The following is a 14,427-nucleotide window of genomic DNA, read 5'->3' on the forward strand; positions in this document are numbered from 1 at the left end:
TAGGTATCATCATTGTTAGTGTTAATCATGGTGAGGTGAGAGAGGGAGCCCTTATACATTTGAATAACTGGGACTGTATGTGAGTAGTGCTGATATGGGGGTGACATGGTACCTAAGGAAAATTCTGGCCCCAATTCCTGTTGGTCCATGAGTGGGACGTTACAGACAGCATGGGGTGGCAGTCTAAAATTATCTAAGCTTCTCAGTTTCAATACTCGAATTGTTTTTCTTGGGCAGCTAGAGTCATGTATTTCTTTCCCCATTCCTTTGGGAGAGGGTTTGATTCCTGTACTGTCATTCCCATGGGATGAGTGTTCGGGGCTCCCGCAGAGCCCCTGCGCCCGTTTCCCAACCTGCATTCAGAGGCCCAGTGCCCTGGTTTCTTGCATTTTGGACAGGGTGTGGCAGGGCGCCTTTTGTTTGACTTGCAGTCTTTCTTAAAGTGCCCTTCTCTCCCACATTGATAGCATGTTTTCCCTGTTTTTTTCCCCTGACTTATGCTCTGCTAAAAATTGATTCATCAACTCAAAGTGAAAACACTGAGTCCCTACCTTTTCACATCTCCTTATCATTTCCTGTAAGGTAGCGTCCCTAGGCAAACCTAGCATGGCTTTCTTACAGTCTTCATTGCAGTTTTCTCTAAGTAGTGATTTTATGACTATTTCAGTCCCTTCTACTTCTCCCATTGTTCGTGCAACTAGTTCCTGAATTCTAGCCACAAAGTCAACAAAAGTCTCAGTAGGTTTCTGCCGGGCAGCAGTCATAAACTCCTTTGCCTGCCCCTTTTCTGGCATCCTAGACCAAGCTTTTCTAGCTTGTACTGCAATTCTATGATAGCCCTCCTCAGCATATCCTAGCTGTTGGGCAGTGGTAGCAAAATCCCCTGTGCCACTCATCTGTTCAAAGAGGGCTTTTCCTTGGGGTCCAGGTGCCAATTGGTATGAAACCATACGGCACTGATCTACAAATTCAGCCATCCAAAAGACAGCAGCTCTGGGAATCAGAACTGCACGGGCTGTTGCTTTCCAATCATTTGGACACAAAATAGATTTAGATATAACCTCTAATTGATACATTACAAAAGGTGAAGTAGGTCCATATTGGACAACTGCTTGTTTTAATTGCAGCAAGGTTTTAAAAGGAATACTTTCATGCCTCCTCCGTACCTGCCCTGGATTAAAGGGATCAGGTTCTCCAAAGACCGGATAGAGGCCAATATCCCATTCACTAACATCCACACCCTTTTCTTTTGCTTCTCTAACGCCCTTTTGTAATGGTGATTCTTCACCTCTGGACGTTGTTGGGTGCACGCCAAGGTGGCCACACCCACTTCCCAAAGTCTGTGGAGCAGCAAGAAATTCTTTTTTTCCTCTAACATCCTGTGCAGGAATATCTGCTCTCGTGGGTGGAAATTCCTTACTATCCTGTTCCCACAATCCCTGTTTCTCGGGAGGGGTCACTACCAAGTTTCTTAAAGTGTCCTCCAGCTCCCCCAAGTTTGGATACAAGTTTGAATAGTGTCCTGGGGGTGACCAGAGAGGGAGGTCTGGGAGATCCTCTCTTGGTTTAGGAGAGCAGAGTCTGCTCACAGAAAGGGAGGGGAGGGAGGAACCTGTCTGAGTACAGACTGGAAAGCACTGGACTTCTCTTTGCTTTTGATTCATCAGAACCTGTTTTACAAGATTGTAGATGGTATAGTCTAAAAGCCTAACTTTCCCAGGGCAAGTACCATCATACGAGGTCAGCTGCTCCCCAAACACCTTCCATCTCCCTGGCTCAAAGCAACCCTGTTCTGGGAGCCAGGGGGATACCTGAAAAACCAACCTCACAAATTTTCTAAGATCTTTTAGGTGTATCATTATTCCCTCATTCTTTGCTACCTTATATAAAGCTCTGGCATAATTCTCCTCATCTGTGGGAAGGAGAAGCCCTATATTTTGCCCCATTGTGTAAAGCGAAACCTTTACCTTCTCCGCCCCCAAGGACAGGAAACGTCTGGGAGACTGGATTCCATCGGGCTGAAAGCTGAAAGCTTGCCGATGCACTATTCATGGAGTTTAGACTCCGCCCGTGGGGTATCTGTCAGGCCTGTCATTGATCTGCCCCACGATGGACGCCAGTTGTTGCGGCTGCTGCAGTGGTGAGCATGAGACCAGCTCAATACTCAGTAACCCGGAGACACATGGATGAGGCGGGAGACAGCAAGATGGCAGAAGCTCCTGTTTATTGTAAGCTGGGTGTGACCTTTATAGCCCTCAAGGCACCTTGGGATCTTGTGATCAGAGCCCTACAGCCAGTCCTAGCTATCCCACTCCGCTTGAAAGCCTCAGGTCCGGGGTGTGTCCGGGGCATGAAGGGAGGCACTCATCCAGTCAGAGGAGGGCCGAGCCAGTCACGATTGCTGCGTGTCCACAAAGGAGAGGTCAGTTAAGACTTCCTTGCTTTCACGCAACAGACTGTGACCCTTAACTCCCCACAGGGAGGAACCCTAACGTGGCAGAGCACCATTCCCAAACGAATCCCATGACAGGAAATTATTGATATTGTGGAGATAGCATAAAGAAAAGTTGAAATTATCAAGAGAGTCAAGACAAAGAGAGTCCAAGGCAGATTCACTAAGAGAGAGTAGGACAATGATGATGTCTTGCAAAGGAGAACGAGAAAGGTCAGTAGTCTTAGTCAAGGGGTATGTGTGTGTGTGTGTGTGTGTATGTGTGTAACGGAAGCTTAGCACAATTCTCCATCACTTTGGAAAGGTTAGTGAAGTCATATTATAAAGAGTCTGGGAGAACAAGCCTTGAGGGTGTGATCATGAGGTACCTTATAAAAGTTAAAATTAGGTTAAAGAAAGGGAGGGAAGGAATGAGAGGGAGATAGACCTTTCACCATAACTGGGGACTGACACTATGCAGCTGCCTAGGGTACTGCAGCATGAGGGAGTGAAAAAATGCTGGATTTGAGGTAAGAAAACCTGAGTCCAAATCCTGGCCTTGCTACTTAAAAATTAATATGTTGAACCATTAGTTATCTTCATCCCTGGAGCAAATCATTTCACTTTTCTAGGTGTCAACTTGCTCCTCTATACGATTATGGAATGGATCCTTTATAGCTTCAAATCTATAAATGCAAGGAGATGCAATGAGGCCTGCTTTGTTTTTTTTTTTTAATAGAAATGTGTATTTTTTAAGGCCAGATAATCCTATTTATGGCACATAAATATTTACTTTGCAATGAGTCAAGGTCCAGTTTTTAAATTTCAGATTTCTCACCTAGGGTGTTTTTGCCTTGTCAGGGGTCTGCCTCTCACCCCTATCCCAGAATGTCTGGCAAAAATTGTCAGAGTTTGTCACACACAGAGAGAAATGGGTGAAAACTCACTAGGGGTTTATAAAAGAGAAAGTCTGCTTCTAAATGTAACTTGTAAGAGCAGTAAACCCAAGATCAAAAGACCAAAATGAAATGAGATTCTTGACTATGACTGGCTGCAAGTCTATCTTTGATGGTCATTGCCTTAGGGATGCCTTTGGCAGAAGAGCTTTTCCATTGCTAATCATTAAATCCTAGGATTAGAGTCCCATTATCTAGGGGTAACCTTGGAGTGACAGAGCAGAAGGCAGGATGAGCCTTTAGTCTAAGCTGTCAGAACTCTGAGATTGACCAGAATTATAACTGCTGAGCTATGATAATGGACTTGTTATTGCTATAATAGCCTGCCTGCTACCATGGAAAGGGGGATAATTATGCTCTTTGGATATTCCTGAAGCCATTGTTTTTCCCTATCCCTACTAAGATGAAATATCTTATTTTATATTCCCTGGACTCTTCTCTTGAAGGATTTATTACTATAAAGAAGGTAATAGTGAAATGCTGTGGAAAGAGTGCTGGGTTTAAAGTCAAAGACTTGGGTTTGAATCCTGGCTCTGCTGCTGCTACCTGTGAGACACTGAAGAAGTCATTTCACCTCTAAGGGGTCTGATTAGATGACCTATGAGGCTCCTCTAGTTCTAAATCTATGATTATGTGGTTTTTCATAATCACATAATTATGGATTTTTTAAATTTATTTCACCCTTTGCTCCACTTGTATAGCAAATAGAGACCTTCTTTTTTCATATTTAGTTTCATTCTAAATATTGGGAACTTTGAATGTTTTTCTTGACTGTCCCATATCCTACAGCATTGTTTATTTCTGGGATCATGAAGTTGAAGTGAAAATCATGGAACTGGTACAATGAGCACTGGGTCCACTGGTTTCATAGGAAAATAATCTACTCTGTAATATGCTTAATTTACTCATGAACTCTGGAGATAGGTAGGAATGGAACCAGGTGAAAGAAAGATAATGACTTTACCCTCTAGACTTAGGTTTTATACTGGCTCAGAGTCATTAGTCTGGCAAAACTGAAAGTATTTTGGGGCCCCTGAGGGAGGGAACGTGTGTGTGTGTGTGTGTGTGTGTGTTGGGGCGGGGAGGACAGGGACTTTAAGGCTTGCATAGTTCTGTGGAGCTTATTTGGCAGAGCATCCCTGAAATGGATTTTGGATCTCCATAAAGGAAGTAAGCGGGAGTTACTAGAAGACTCTAAGCCTGAGTGATAGAGGGTCTTTAGAACCAAAGGTGGAGCCAAACCTCCAAGATGGAAGTTTCTTTGAAACCATCCCCTTCATTGTTTCTTATGGTATAATAGTATTCCATCACATTCATATGCCGTAACTTGTTCAGTTGTTCCCCACTTGACGGATGCCCCTTTCAGTTTCCACTTCTTTGCCACCACAAAAAGAGTTGCTATAAATATTTTTTAAGCCCCTTTCTTCTTTATCCCTTTGGTGTATAGGCCCATCAGGAGGTCTAGGGTCAAAAGTTTTGAGCAATTTAATAGCTCTTTTAGGTGTAATTTCAAATTGCTTTCCAGAATGTCTGGACCGCTTTACAGCTCAACCAACAGTAAAATAATGCCCTTTTCCCCACAGCCCCACATATTTGTCATTTTTCTTTTTTTTTTGCCAGCTTTGCCAATCTGATGACTATAAGTTGGAATATCAGAGATGTTTTAATTTGCATTTTTCTAATTATTAGAGATTTAGAACATTTTTTAATATGGCCGTGGATAGTTTGGATTTCTCCCTCTGAAAACTGTTCATATCCTTTGACTATTTATTAATTAGGGAATGGCTCTAATTCTTACAAATTTGAATCAGTTCCCTATAATTTTAGAAATGAGCCCTTTATCAGAGAAACTTGCTGCAATGGTTTTTACTGTTTACCTGTTCCTCTTCTAATTTTAGCTGCATTTGTTTTGTTTGTACAAAAATTTTTAATATTATATAATCAAAATTGTTTATCTTCTGTGATCTTCTCCCTCTCTTGTTTGGTCATCAACTGTTTCCCTATCTGTAGATCTGACAAGTACTTTTTCCCTTGCTCCTCCAATTTGTTTATGATGTCTAAATTATGTACCTATTTGAAGCTTATTTTAACATATGGCATGAGTTTGTCTATACCTAGTTTCTATCAGACTGCTTTCTAATTTTCCCAATAGTTTTTGTAGAATAGTGACCTCTTGCCTCAATAACTGGGATCTTTGGGTTTATTAAACACTAGACTACTGTACTTACAGTTACTTGTAGAATATCCCACTTTTTATTATAAAGGACATATGATTTTAAAGTCACTTTGCTCCTTTTTGGGAAGGGGAAGAAGTCTATTTAAAAGTCTGATTAATTTTTCTCATGATTTTGCCCCTGCGATACTTTTCATTATTGAGCTGTTTTCATGTCAGATTATTTTTATTCTCTGAGACTTAGTTTCCTCATATGTAAGATGAGTTTGGACTAAATTATCTCAGGTCCCTTCCAGCTCTATTATTCTATGATTTTATGTTTCTAATTAAGTTATGATAACCGCTACTCCTGTGTAGTAAGCTAAAGTCCTGAACGGAAAAAATAAGCTCTGAGTTTAGATACTAAAATCAAAATAACTTGTATGGCTAATTTAGCAAACATGGCCAAATGACAAGATGGCAGTAGAGCATGCATTTTGGTTCTGATACCCTCTTTTCAATCAGTCTCTACTGAGAGCGAAAGTAGCGAGTGACTTCTCCCTTCTGGGTGCTTGTTGTTAAAGAAGAACCTTTCCTCTGGGCATCACTAAGGGAAATGGCTAGAGGGAAAAAAGTACCTTCTTCTAGTTTGTGATATGAGAATGGAGAGTGGAAGTCATGCGTTAGAGCAAGGGTTCTTTTTTTACCTGGTGTGCTTGATCAAGAGCCAGACTTGGAGTCAGAAAGACTTGGGTTCCAGTCCCACCTGAGACATATAGTGGTTGTGGGACCTTGGGCAAGTAATTTAACCTGTGAATGACCCAGGTAACTCTCTAATAGTGTAAGTTGAAGAACAGGTGCTGATCTGCATTGGTGGAAAGAATTACCTCACTAGTAGCTCCCTAAATAAAAGAAATTAGAGATCAGGCTAATAAATTGTTATTGGTCAATAACACCGGCCATCTCCTAGCACCTCCCTCTGGCTTTGTGCCTGTGATCTCACATGTTAATATGCCTCTATTTCTCAGATCCTTTTTAATGAGTCTCATGGACAACTTTGATTCCAGTTTCAGAATTTGGGTTAGCCTCTACTCTCCAGTGCAGCGAGTGGATCATCCAGTATCTGAGTGGCTTTGATTGAGTGTTGCTTAGCTCATGGTCAACACATGTCGTATTACTGAAATTGAAAGAGTGCCAAAGAGGATAATAACTTATTCTTCAGGTCAAACTCTGTCTCTTTTATCTAGGGCCATGTAGTTCCATGTAGCTCTTCTGTTGATGTAAATCCTCTATCTCTCCCATATCCCCAAACATTCTTTTGTTCTTGTTTCCTCTGTCTCAGCTTTTTCTCTCCCCTAAACACCAAGGCTTGGGCCATCACTATGCATTCTTCAAGTTCCTCTTCATTCAGTATTTTGTGGTTTGTGAAGATAGAGAATGATTCAATTAGTAATGATGTTTTGCCGGGGGAAGAAAAGACCTATGGAGGGAGAGGAAAGTTATTTTCTGGACTCTGGAAGGACTATAAGGTGGAAGATGGATTGGCCTTGTTCTTTTGGGCCCTAGAAGAAATTAGTCAAAGCAATGGAAGTTGTAGAGAGGAAGATTTAGACTTTACATTAAGGAAGATTTCGTCACAATTACAGCTATCCCAGAGTGGAGTGGGCTTTTCTTGAAGGGTGTTTGATTGCCCCTTACTGGAAGTCTTCAAGCAAAAGCAAGATGACCACTTTCCAAACATGTTGTAGTAGGGATTCTTATTCATGTATGGATTGGCTTAGATGGCCTCTGAGGTCCTTTCCAACTCTGAATGCCTGAAATCCTGTGAAACAAGGGTTTAAAGTAGCAAACAAAGAATTACAGGAATAAATGAATTAAGTAACATTTATTGAGTGCTTACTATGTGCCAAAGACTTTGATAAATATTGAAGATATGAATAAAAAGGCATGATGGCCTCCGCTTTCAAGGAACTCACATTGTAATTGGGAGAAACAATGTATACAGGAGGGGTTAGCTAAAGGGAAGATAGCAAAGGTTTTGGAAGGTGCTACAGTAGGGAAGATGGTAAGGATGAGTGATGATGGATTGTAGCTGGTGTCCTACATTTGTGGGGCCTACATAGGCCTACAACTGTTGGCAAGGGAGGGAAGATCAGAGTGGAGCAGCACTCTGAACTCCTTCTACAAGGGTGGAAATGGAGAAGAGGGTTGGTTTGCTCAGAGGAGGGAAGGAAAGAAAGATTAGGCAGGGAGACAAGAGGGATTGTAGGAGAGTTTGAGGAGATCTAAGCAAGTATGCCCAAGGGGAAAGGAAGATTTTTAAAAGTCCATAGTAGTAAGTATCCTGGATCTTTATGGAAATGGAAATGTCACAAAACTTGCTAGTTCAGGGGCCCTTTGGCTCAGCATTAGTGTACATCTTTTATTAGTCCTTCCCAAAGCTTCTACATAGCATGGTACAATGAAATAAACCTTGGAGTTGGAAGACCTGGGTTCAGATAGTAGGATCATTTGGTAATATCACTTAACTTCCCTGATACTTGGTTTCTTTAAAATGAGAAGTTTGAACAAGATGGCTTCTTTCAACTTCATGGCTATGATTCTATTTGTTTTGGAGTGTGGTACTCCTGAATTTTCTCCTTCATTTTGATAAGTAAATGGCAGATTGGAGTGTCTTAGAACCCCGATTAGGGTTGGGGAGCAGGGTGCTTAAAATAGTATATCCCCCTCCACCCAAAGAAGAAATACAGGAAAGAAAAGAGAGTCACTGAAGCATTTAAAAACGCACAAAATAGAACAGAAGGAATTTCACAGGAAAACAGAGACAAGCCATATAATTTTGAAAATAACATTTTGAATTTATTATATACTTTTAAAACAAAAGCAGGCTGTACATTATAGACAGTTGTGGTTCCATACATAATCCTCTTTTTTCTCTTCTACTTTGTATATGATACTGCTCTTCCTTTTTTATTTCTGGTGTTGATTCAATTCAGAATTATTTAAAAAAAAAGTAAATAGAAGGTGTCTTCTCTTCATCCATCTTCCTAAGTACTAAATGACAGGCAGCTCACTGAACCCACTGAATTTTGTTAAGATTCATTTACCTCTCAGAAGACACCATATACGTGTCTCAATCTTATGAACCTCCTGCTCCATGTCAGAAAACTAAAGATGAATTCTTCACTATGCTGTATACTTCAGAAAGTGAAAAGAAATGTAAGGAAGAGGGTTATCCCCAATTAGAAGTATTAAATTGCAAACATGTGGAAGGAGATTGTGCATTTTGTAGTAACATAATTAATAGCCAATTGAATCTAGCTCTTCACTGTGACATTTACTATGGACTGCTTTCAAAAGAAGAGATGCTAAGGAGAAGCTGTCATACAGAAGAAGCTAAATTGTTATCAGTTCCTGCAAAGGTATAAGAGAATCAGCAAGGCATTTCCTGTCATGAAGGAGCAAGTGAAGAGGCTTTTGAGATATCCCATTATTAATGATAAGGGAAATAGAATGAATGATGCCTTTAAAATAGCCCAATCGTTGGGCAGTACTTAAAAAAAAAGAGGTTCATTAAAAAGAAAAATGAGCTTAAAGAAATTAGTAAGTAATGATGACCTTTGCAGAAATAGCTTTTGATAAGGATCAAGTTAGAAAGGACTGGCCTTAGAAAATCTGAGCACATATAAATCAGCAGAACTTGAGAGCAGGAGGGAGAAAACAACATTAGCTAGAGTCCTTTCAAAACAAGATAAATATGCAAGAAGCATTAGAAAGATCTAGTTACAGAACCATGTACTTCTCCTCAGCTCCTCTCCACCTTCCAGAAAAAAAAAAATTCTGTGCATTCAAGTTGTACATTAAGATAAATGATGAGAAGGGTGCTGCCCTAGAAATTAATAGCTGCAATAGATCATCAAGCCTATACCATGGGTGGCTCTTCATGCTTTCAGAGAGAACATCTACCTAGGTTAGATTAATGGATACTTTCAAAGGAACTCAGGAGTTATTTATTTGTCCATTGGGATGTTGCTGTGAGTGATTGTTTTGTGTGAATACCTTATCGACAATACTATGCAAAGGCTTCTAGTAAGAGCTGGTGAATGGTTTTTCAGGCAAAGTTTGAATATTGTGCCTCAGGCATGTGACTTTCCAGGGGAGGCTTTAGTCTATGATTGTAACTCATGGGATTTAACTTTAGCAAAATAAATACCTCCCTTTAGATGGAATTTTCTAGCATCTAAAAATGTGTCGACCAATACTCCTGTGACTCAGTGATGAATTATGGGTTTTCCCTCCAATGATTCAGATGGATAACAACCCATCCATGCCTGCTTATCCTATGTAATTCACAGGATCGGGAAGAGAAGATCCACCCAACATGCTGGGAGCCTTCCTTACTTTCTCTTGACATCATGAGGACATTATTGGCTGTTTACCAGTTACCTTTCCTTCTTTTTGGCTGATCCATCTTCTTTCATGAGCATGCTTTCAAAATGCATGCATTTATAAAAGGTAATGGTAAAAGATATCTTTTGTCAAGCTCCTCCTCTGCAGAAGAAAGAGTGTCATGTATGGGAAGAAGAATGGCACATCAGAAAGAGAAGATTTAGTCAGAGAAGATTTAGTTCTACTCCTTGCTACCTGTGTGACCTTGGGTAAATCACTTTGCCTTTTTTTTGCCTCAGTATCCTCTTCTGCAAAAATGAGGGATCTAAATTAGATGTTCTCTCTGTGTTTTCTAGATCCTAAATCTATGATTCTGTGGTCTTCATTTATGATTATGTAATCATTCTACTTGTGTATCTTTTCTGAAGCTAGAAGAACAGCGCTGAAGTATATGGTTTTGGTGAAAGCAGGCAACTTGATAATACTTCCTGGGTGAAACTGTGGGGCAGCTGGAAGTGGTACCTAACTTGAATTCAAATCCTTGTTCTGGTATTTACTACCTGTGTGACCTTAGACATGTCAACTTTCTGAACTTCCTATTCCTTGTGTGTAAAACAAGGATAATACTCTCCCTGCCTCTCTTACCAGGCTGTTGTATGGGTCAAACTTATGTAAAGCACTATACAAGTACCAGTTATGATCGTGGCTGGCTTTCTTGGCTGCTGCTTAGGTAGAGCTGCATGATCAAGAATGTATTGCTTCATGGTAACTATTACTATAGATTTAAAAATTCATTGATCTGTATTTCACTGTAGATTTTGTTTTAATAGTGAGAATATCTACAATAGTTTATTTTTGCTTATCAAGTTCTTTCTTCTTGCTGTACTCCTTCCTCATCTGCCCTTCTATAATTCAGGCAGATCTTCCTTTTAATTGGTTTGAATCATTGAAGTTTTGATGGATTGCTCAGAAAAATAGAGATAGATTGGGGGCAGGGTGGAGGTAATTGCCTTTTCTTCCCCTTCTTTGGGCTGCTCCATAGATTCATACATCTATAGGTTGTCAGAGTTGTAAACAACCTACTTGGACAGGTATATTTTTCCCTATGATTCATCACTTCAACAGGTCATTGAACATGAATTAACAACTCTGCCTTCTGGGGCTGGCTAAGCATACTGGGAATTAGGATCTTCCTCCCAGTCGAATGGAAGCTCTTTGAGGACAGGTACAGTTTTGTCTTTGTATTCCCTGTGCCTATCTGTGCTTAATAAATCAGTATTGTCATGGTTGTAGTTGTTAAATGAACAAAATTCATTTCTCTCTAGATTTTCCCCAGTGGGTTATTTGGTAGAGTGCTTTCAATTCGGGTTTTTATAATTTAACTTTTGGAGAAAGATGGCATTATGTGTCCCAAGTTATAAATGAATCTATCTCACAGACAGCTGGGTAAATTAGCTTCTTGTTGGCCAGGAAAGTTAGGCTGATAACTGAGTGTCTGGAGTATGGCGCCTTAAGTCTGAAGGTGTGTCTCATCAATACCTGCTCTTGTGCCACAACCGATGGTGGACGCTCAGCTTTCCAACTGACTAACTGATGTCTGTGTGGCTGACTGTGTGTCAGGTTGAGGGTTCATTTTACTGAAGTATTTTGCTCTCCTCAGACTTACTCTGCCTTTGCCCCAGAGACAATGTTTGGGTACAGTCCATAAAATGTGCTATCACGGCTAAAATGGCAACTATCTTTCTTCCATGGTCAATATGGAATGCTCCAGTTTTATTGATTGGATAGCAATTGATAACAGTCATTAAGACATCTACTGTCCGCCAGTCTAGGCCTGGTGAACTTTATTTCTTTTTGCCATGTAGACACATACTGCAGTGTTTTCTCTTTTTTCCTTCTGTATTTTTAGTATATGATTATGCTACCATGCAATGTAGACAAATTCTGAAGACCTAGCATTCATTTGTTCATTAATTCATTCAACAAGTCTTTATTAAGCACTTACTATGTGTCCAGCACCATGCTAGGCACTTGGGATAGAAAGGCAAAAACCAACCAGTCCATAAGTTCCAGGAGCTTATTGAGGGGCAATGATATGTACATGGAAAAATAAATACGTGATATATGCAAACTTGATCAAAGTAATCCCCAGGGAGAGGGCCCTAACAACTGGGGGATCAACAGGGTCTTCCAAAGAGAAGGTGACACATAAATTGAGTATTGAAGGAAACCAAGGATTGATTGTACAGGATGGAGTTGAGAAGGGAGTGAGTGCATTTCAGGCATGGACAACAACCTGAGAGGAAGTCCAGAGGTGGGAGACGGAATGTTATGAGCAGATTTTAACAATGTAATCAAACAGCACTTAGAGCCAATCTGACAACTGAGCCAACATTTATTTTGCTCTACTTGTGTGCAAGGTATTGTAATAGATTTTATAATGTGTATGACTGATTTTGGGTTCCATCATAATTAAGCACAAAGGGTAGGTAGATCATAATCTTGTTGAGGATAGAGACTGTTTTTAATTTTTTTTTTAAATTTTGGTCTTTGTATTCCCAGTAACTAGTAGGTAGTTGTTGTTTGATAAATGCCTATTCAACTGAATTGATATAAGAATGGCTGTGATTACCATAACCTTTGTACAGACAAACCAAGTTCTTAGAGTTTTTCTTTTTTCTTTGCTAGTTTCCACATACATGCCAATGTTGATGGTTTTCCTTAATACAATCTGTGACTATAAGAAATGAAAGCGATTCCATAAGCTACAAACAAAATCAGTCTCATTAATTTTGTTTCACATCTTGTATAGCTTGCTTCTCAGTTCTCTCCCTGAATGCCAAATACACTTATTAAAAAAAACAAAACAAAACCAAAGGCAGTAGCGATGACTCCTCTATAAGTGGGGCCCCCTGTTCCCCATTTACTTAGCACAGGGCTGAGGTTCCCAGTGCTACTTTCCAGTACTGCTCTAGTTCTTTCTGTCCCCTAGCCCATCTGAGGGTTCCTGAAATGTTCTAACAAATGTTCTCTCCCCTACTTGAAGGATGAGCCTTAGTATCCTGAAGAGCCAAAGGGCTTCAAGGAAAATCTCTGGGGCATGAGGTTATGGACTGTTGATACAAGGGGCAGGAGCATGATCACCACCCCTCAGGGACAGAGAGAAGGAAGAGAAATAGATTGGAGAGGTAAGACATGCTATTGAGTAATAGAATGAACTCCTCCTAGCAGATGTGTTTATGACATTGTCTGTGTGTGTGGTATAGCAATGGTGGGGGACTACAAGGCCGGAAGGATTGTTGAGGGAGGAAACATTCCTTCTTCCTTCCCTTTTGTTAGTGTCCTTGGAGGAAGAAGCCCAGCCCAGGGAACATCTCAACCTCCAGGCTTCTGACACCATCACAGCCCTCTGCTGGATCCCTTTTCCCTACTGTTTTGCAGTATTACTCTACCTATTTGGAGGGAGCCAGACCTGGGGACTTCATGCAGGATTCCAGGAACCACTCAATGTGATCACAGTTACAGCTGTCGAGTGTTGGCAGGAATAGCTGGAGGGGAACAAGTACTTTTGAAAATCACTTCTGTTTGTTACCAATTAGGATTATATGGATGAATCCTTGCTATCCCCTCCTTCCACACCACCCACCAACCCATGCCCCATGGCAGCATTTTCTCTTTACAGTCTCAGAACTGGAAGAAACTTCAGAGATTTTCTAGTTCATTTCATACCTGAAAAAAAAATCCTCCCCCCTGTCACTTGTGTTGCCTTTGTGTTCTTCGCTCAGTCTTATGGGCTTAACAGAGAAGATAAGAAGGTTTAGTGGAAATAGACTTTATCTGGGATTCCCTGAGCCCAAAGTGGGCAGGGTAGTCCAAAGCATTTATGAGCTATGGAGTAGTCAGTTGGGATTATGGCAGCTATACCACGTAATTTTTTTTTTTTTTGCCAGCATTACCATGGTGGACATCCCATGCTTTGGTCACTGTCGATCAAAACCCTTTCCTTCTCCAAAGCCAGGGGGTGGATTGGGGTAGAGGGCTCTCCTATTCCCTGGAGCATCTTTCCCTTTATATTTGGGAACCAGAGCTTGTAATCCTTGGGGTACAGTGCCCTGTGACCCACAGCCCACAATATCTTCATATTTCCTTTGGCCTTTCTGGTAGATTTACTTCCTGTGACCTCACAGGAATTGGAATAGATCCCCAGTATTAAGGCAAACATCTGAACCAAGTTCAGCCCTCTCCTGAATCATAGCTGCATAAACTGTTAAAGCTAAAAGGCATTTGAGAAGTCATCAGGATGAACAGATTGCACAGGTCAGGATGCTGAAATCTGGGGAAGCATAATGACTTATCAAAGGTCATATAGCTTGTGTGCAGCAAAGCCAAATCTCCAACTCAAATTTGCTGACCCTGAATCCAGTCCTTCTACCATTCTTCCTCCTATGTTCCCTCCTATGTAGCAGAGGCTTGATGAAGTATACTTTATAATCCTACCT

General features: G+C 40.7%; 1 protein-coding gene across 1 annotated transcript in view; it reads left to right on the plus strand.

Annotated features, from left to right (window-relative positions):
• Positions 1-2,534: 2,534 nt before the first annotated feature.
• The window catches only part of SV2B (synaptic vesicle glycoprotein 2B), a 108,370-nt gene continuing 96,477 nt past the window's right edge, over positions 2,535-14,427 (plus strand). The window contains exon 1 of the mRNA XM_027852136.1: positions 2,535-2,665. The gene's annotated coding sequence lies outside the window, so the exon portion shown is untranslated. The remainder of the gene's footprint in view (positions 2,666-14,427) is intronic.

The sequence above is a fragment of the Vombatus ursinus genome, unplaced genomic scaffold (assembly GCF_900497805.2).
Source record: "Vombatus ursinus unplaced genomic scaffold, bare-nosed wombat genome assembly UNPS02009205.1, whole genome shotgun sequence".
Classification (NCBI taxonomy): domain Eukaryota; kingdom Metazoa; phylum Chordata; class Mammalia; order Diprotodontia; family Vombatidae; genus Vombatus; species Vombatus ursinus.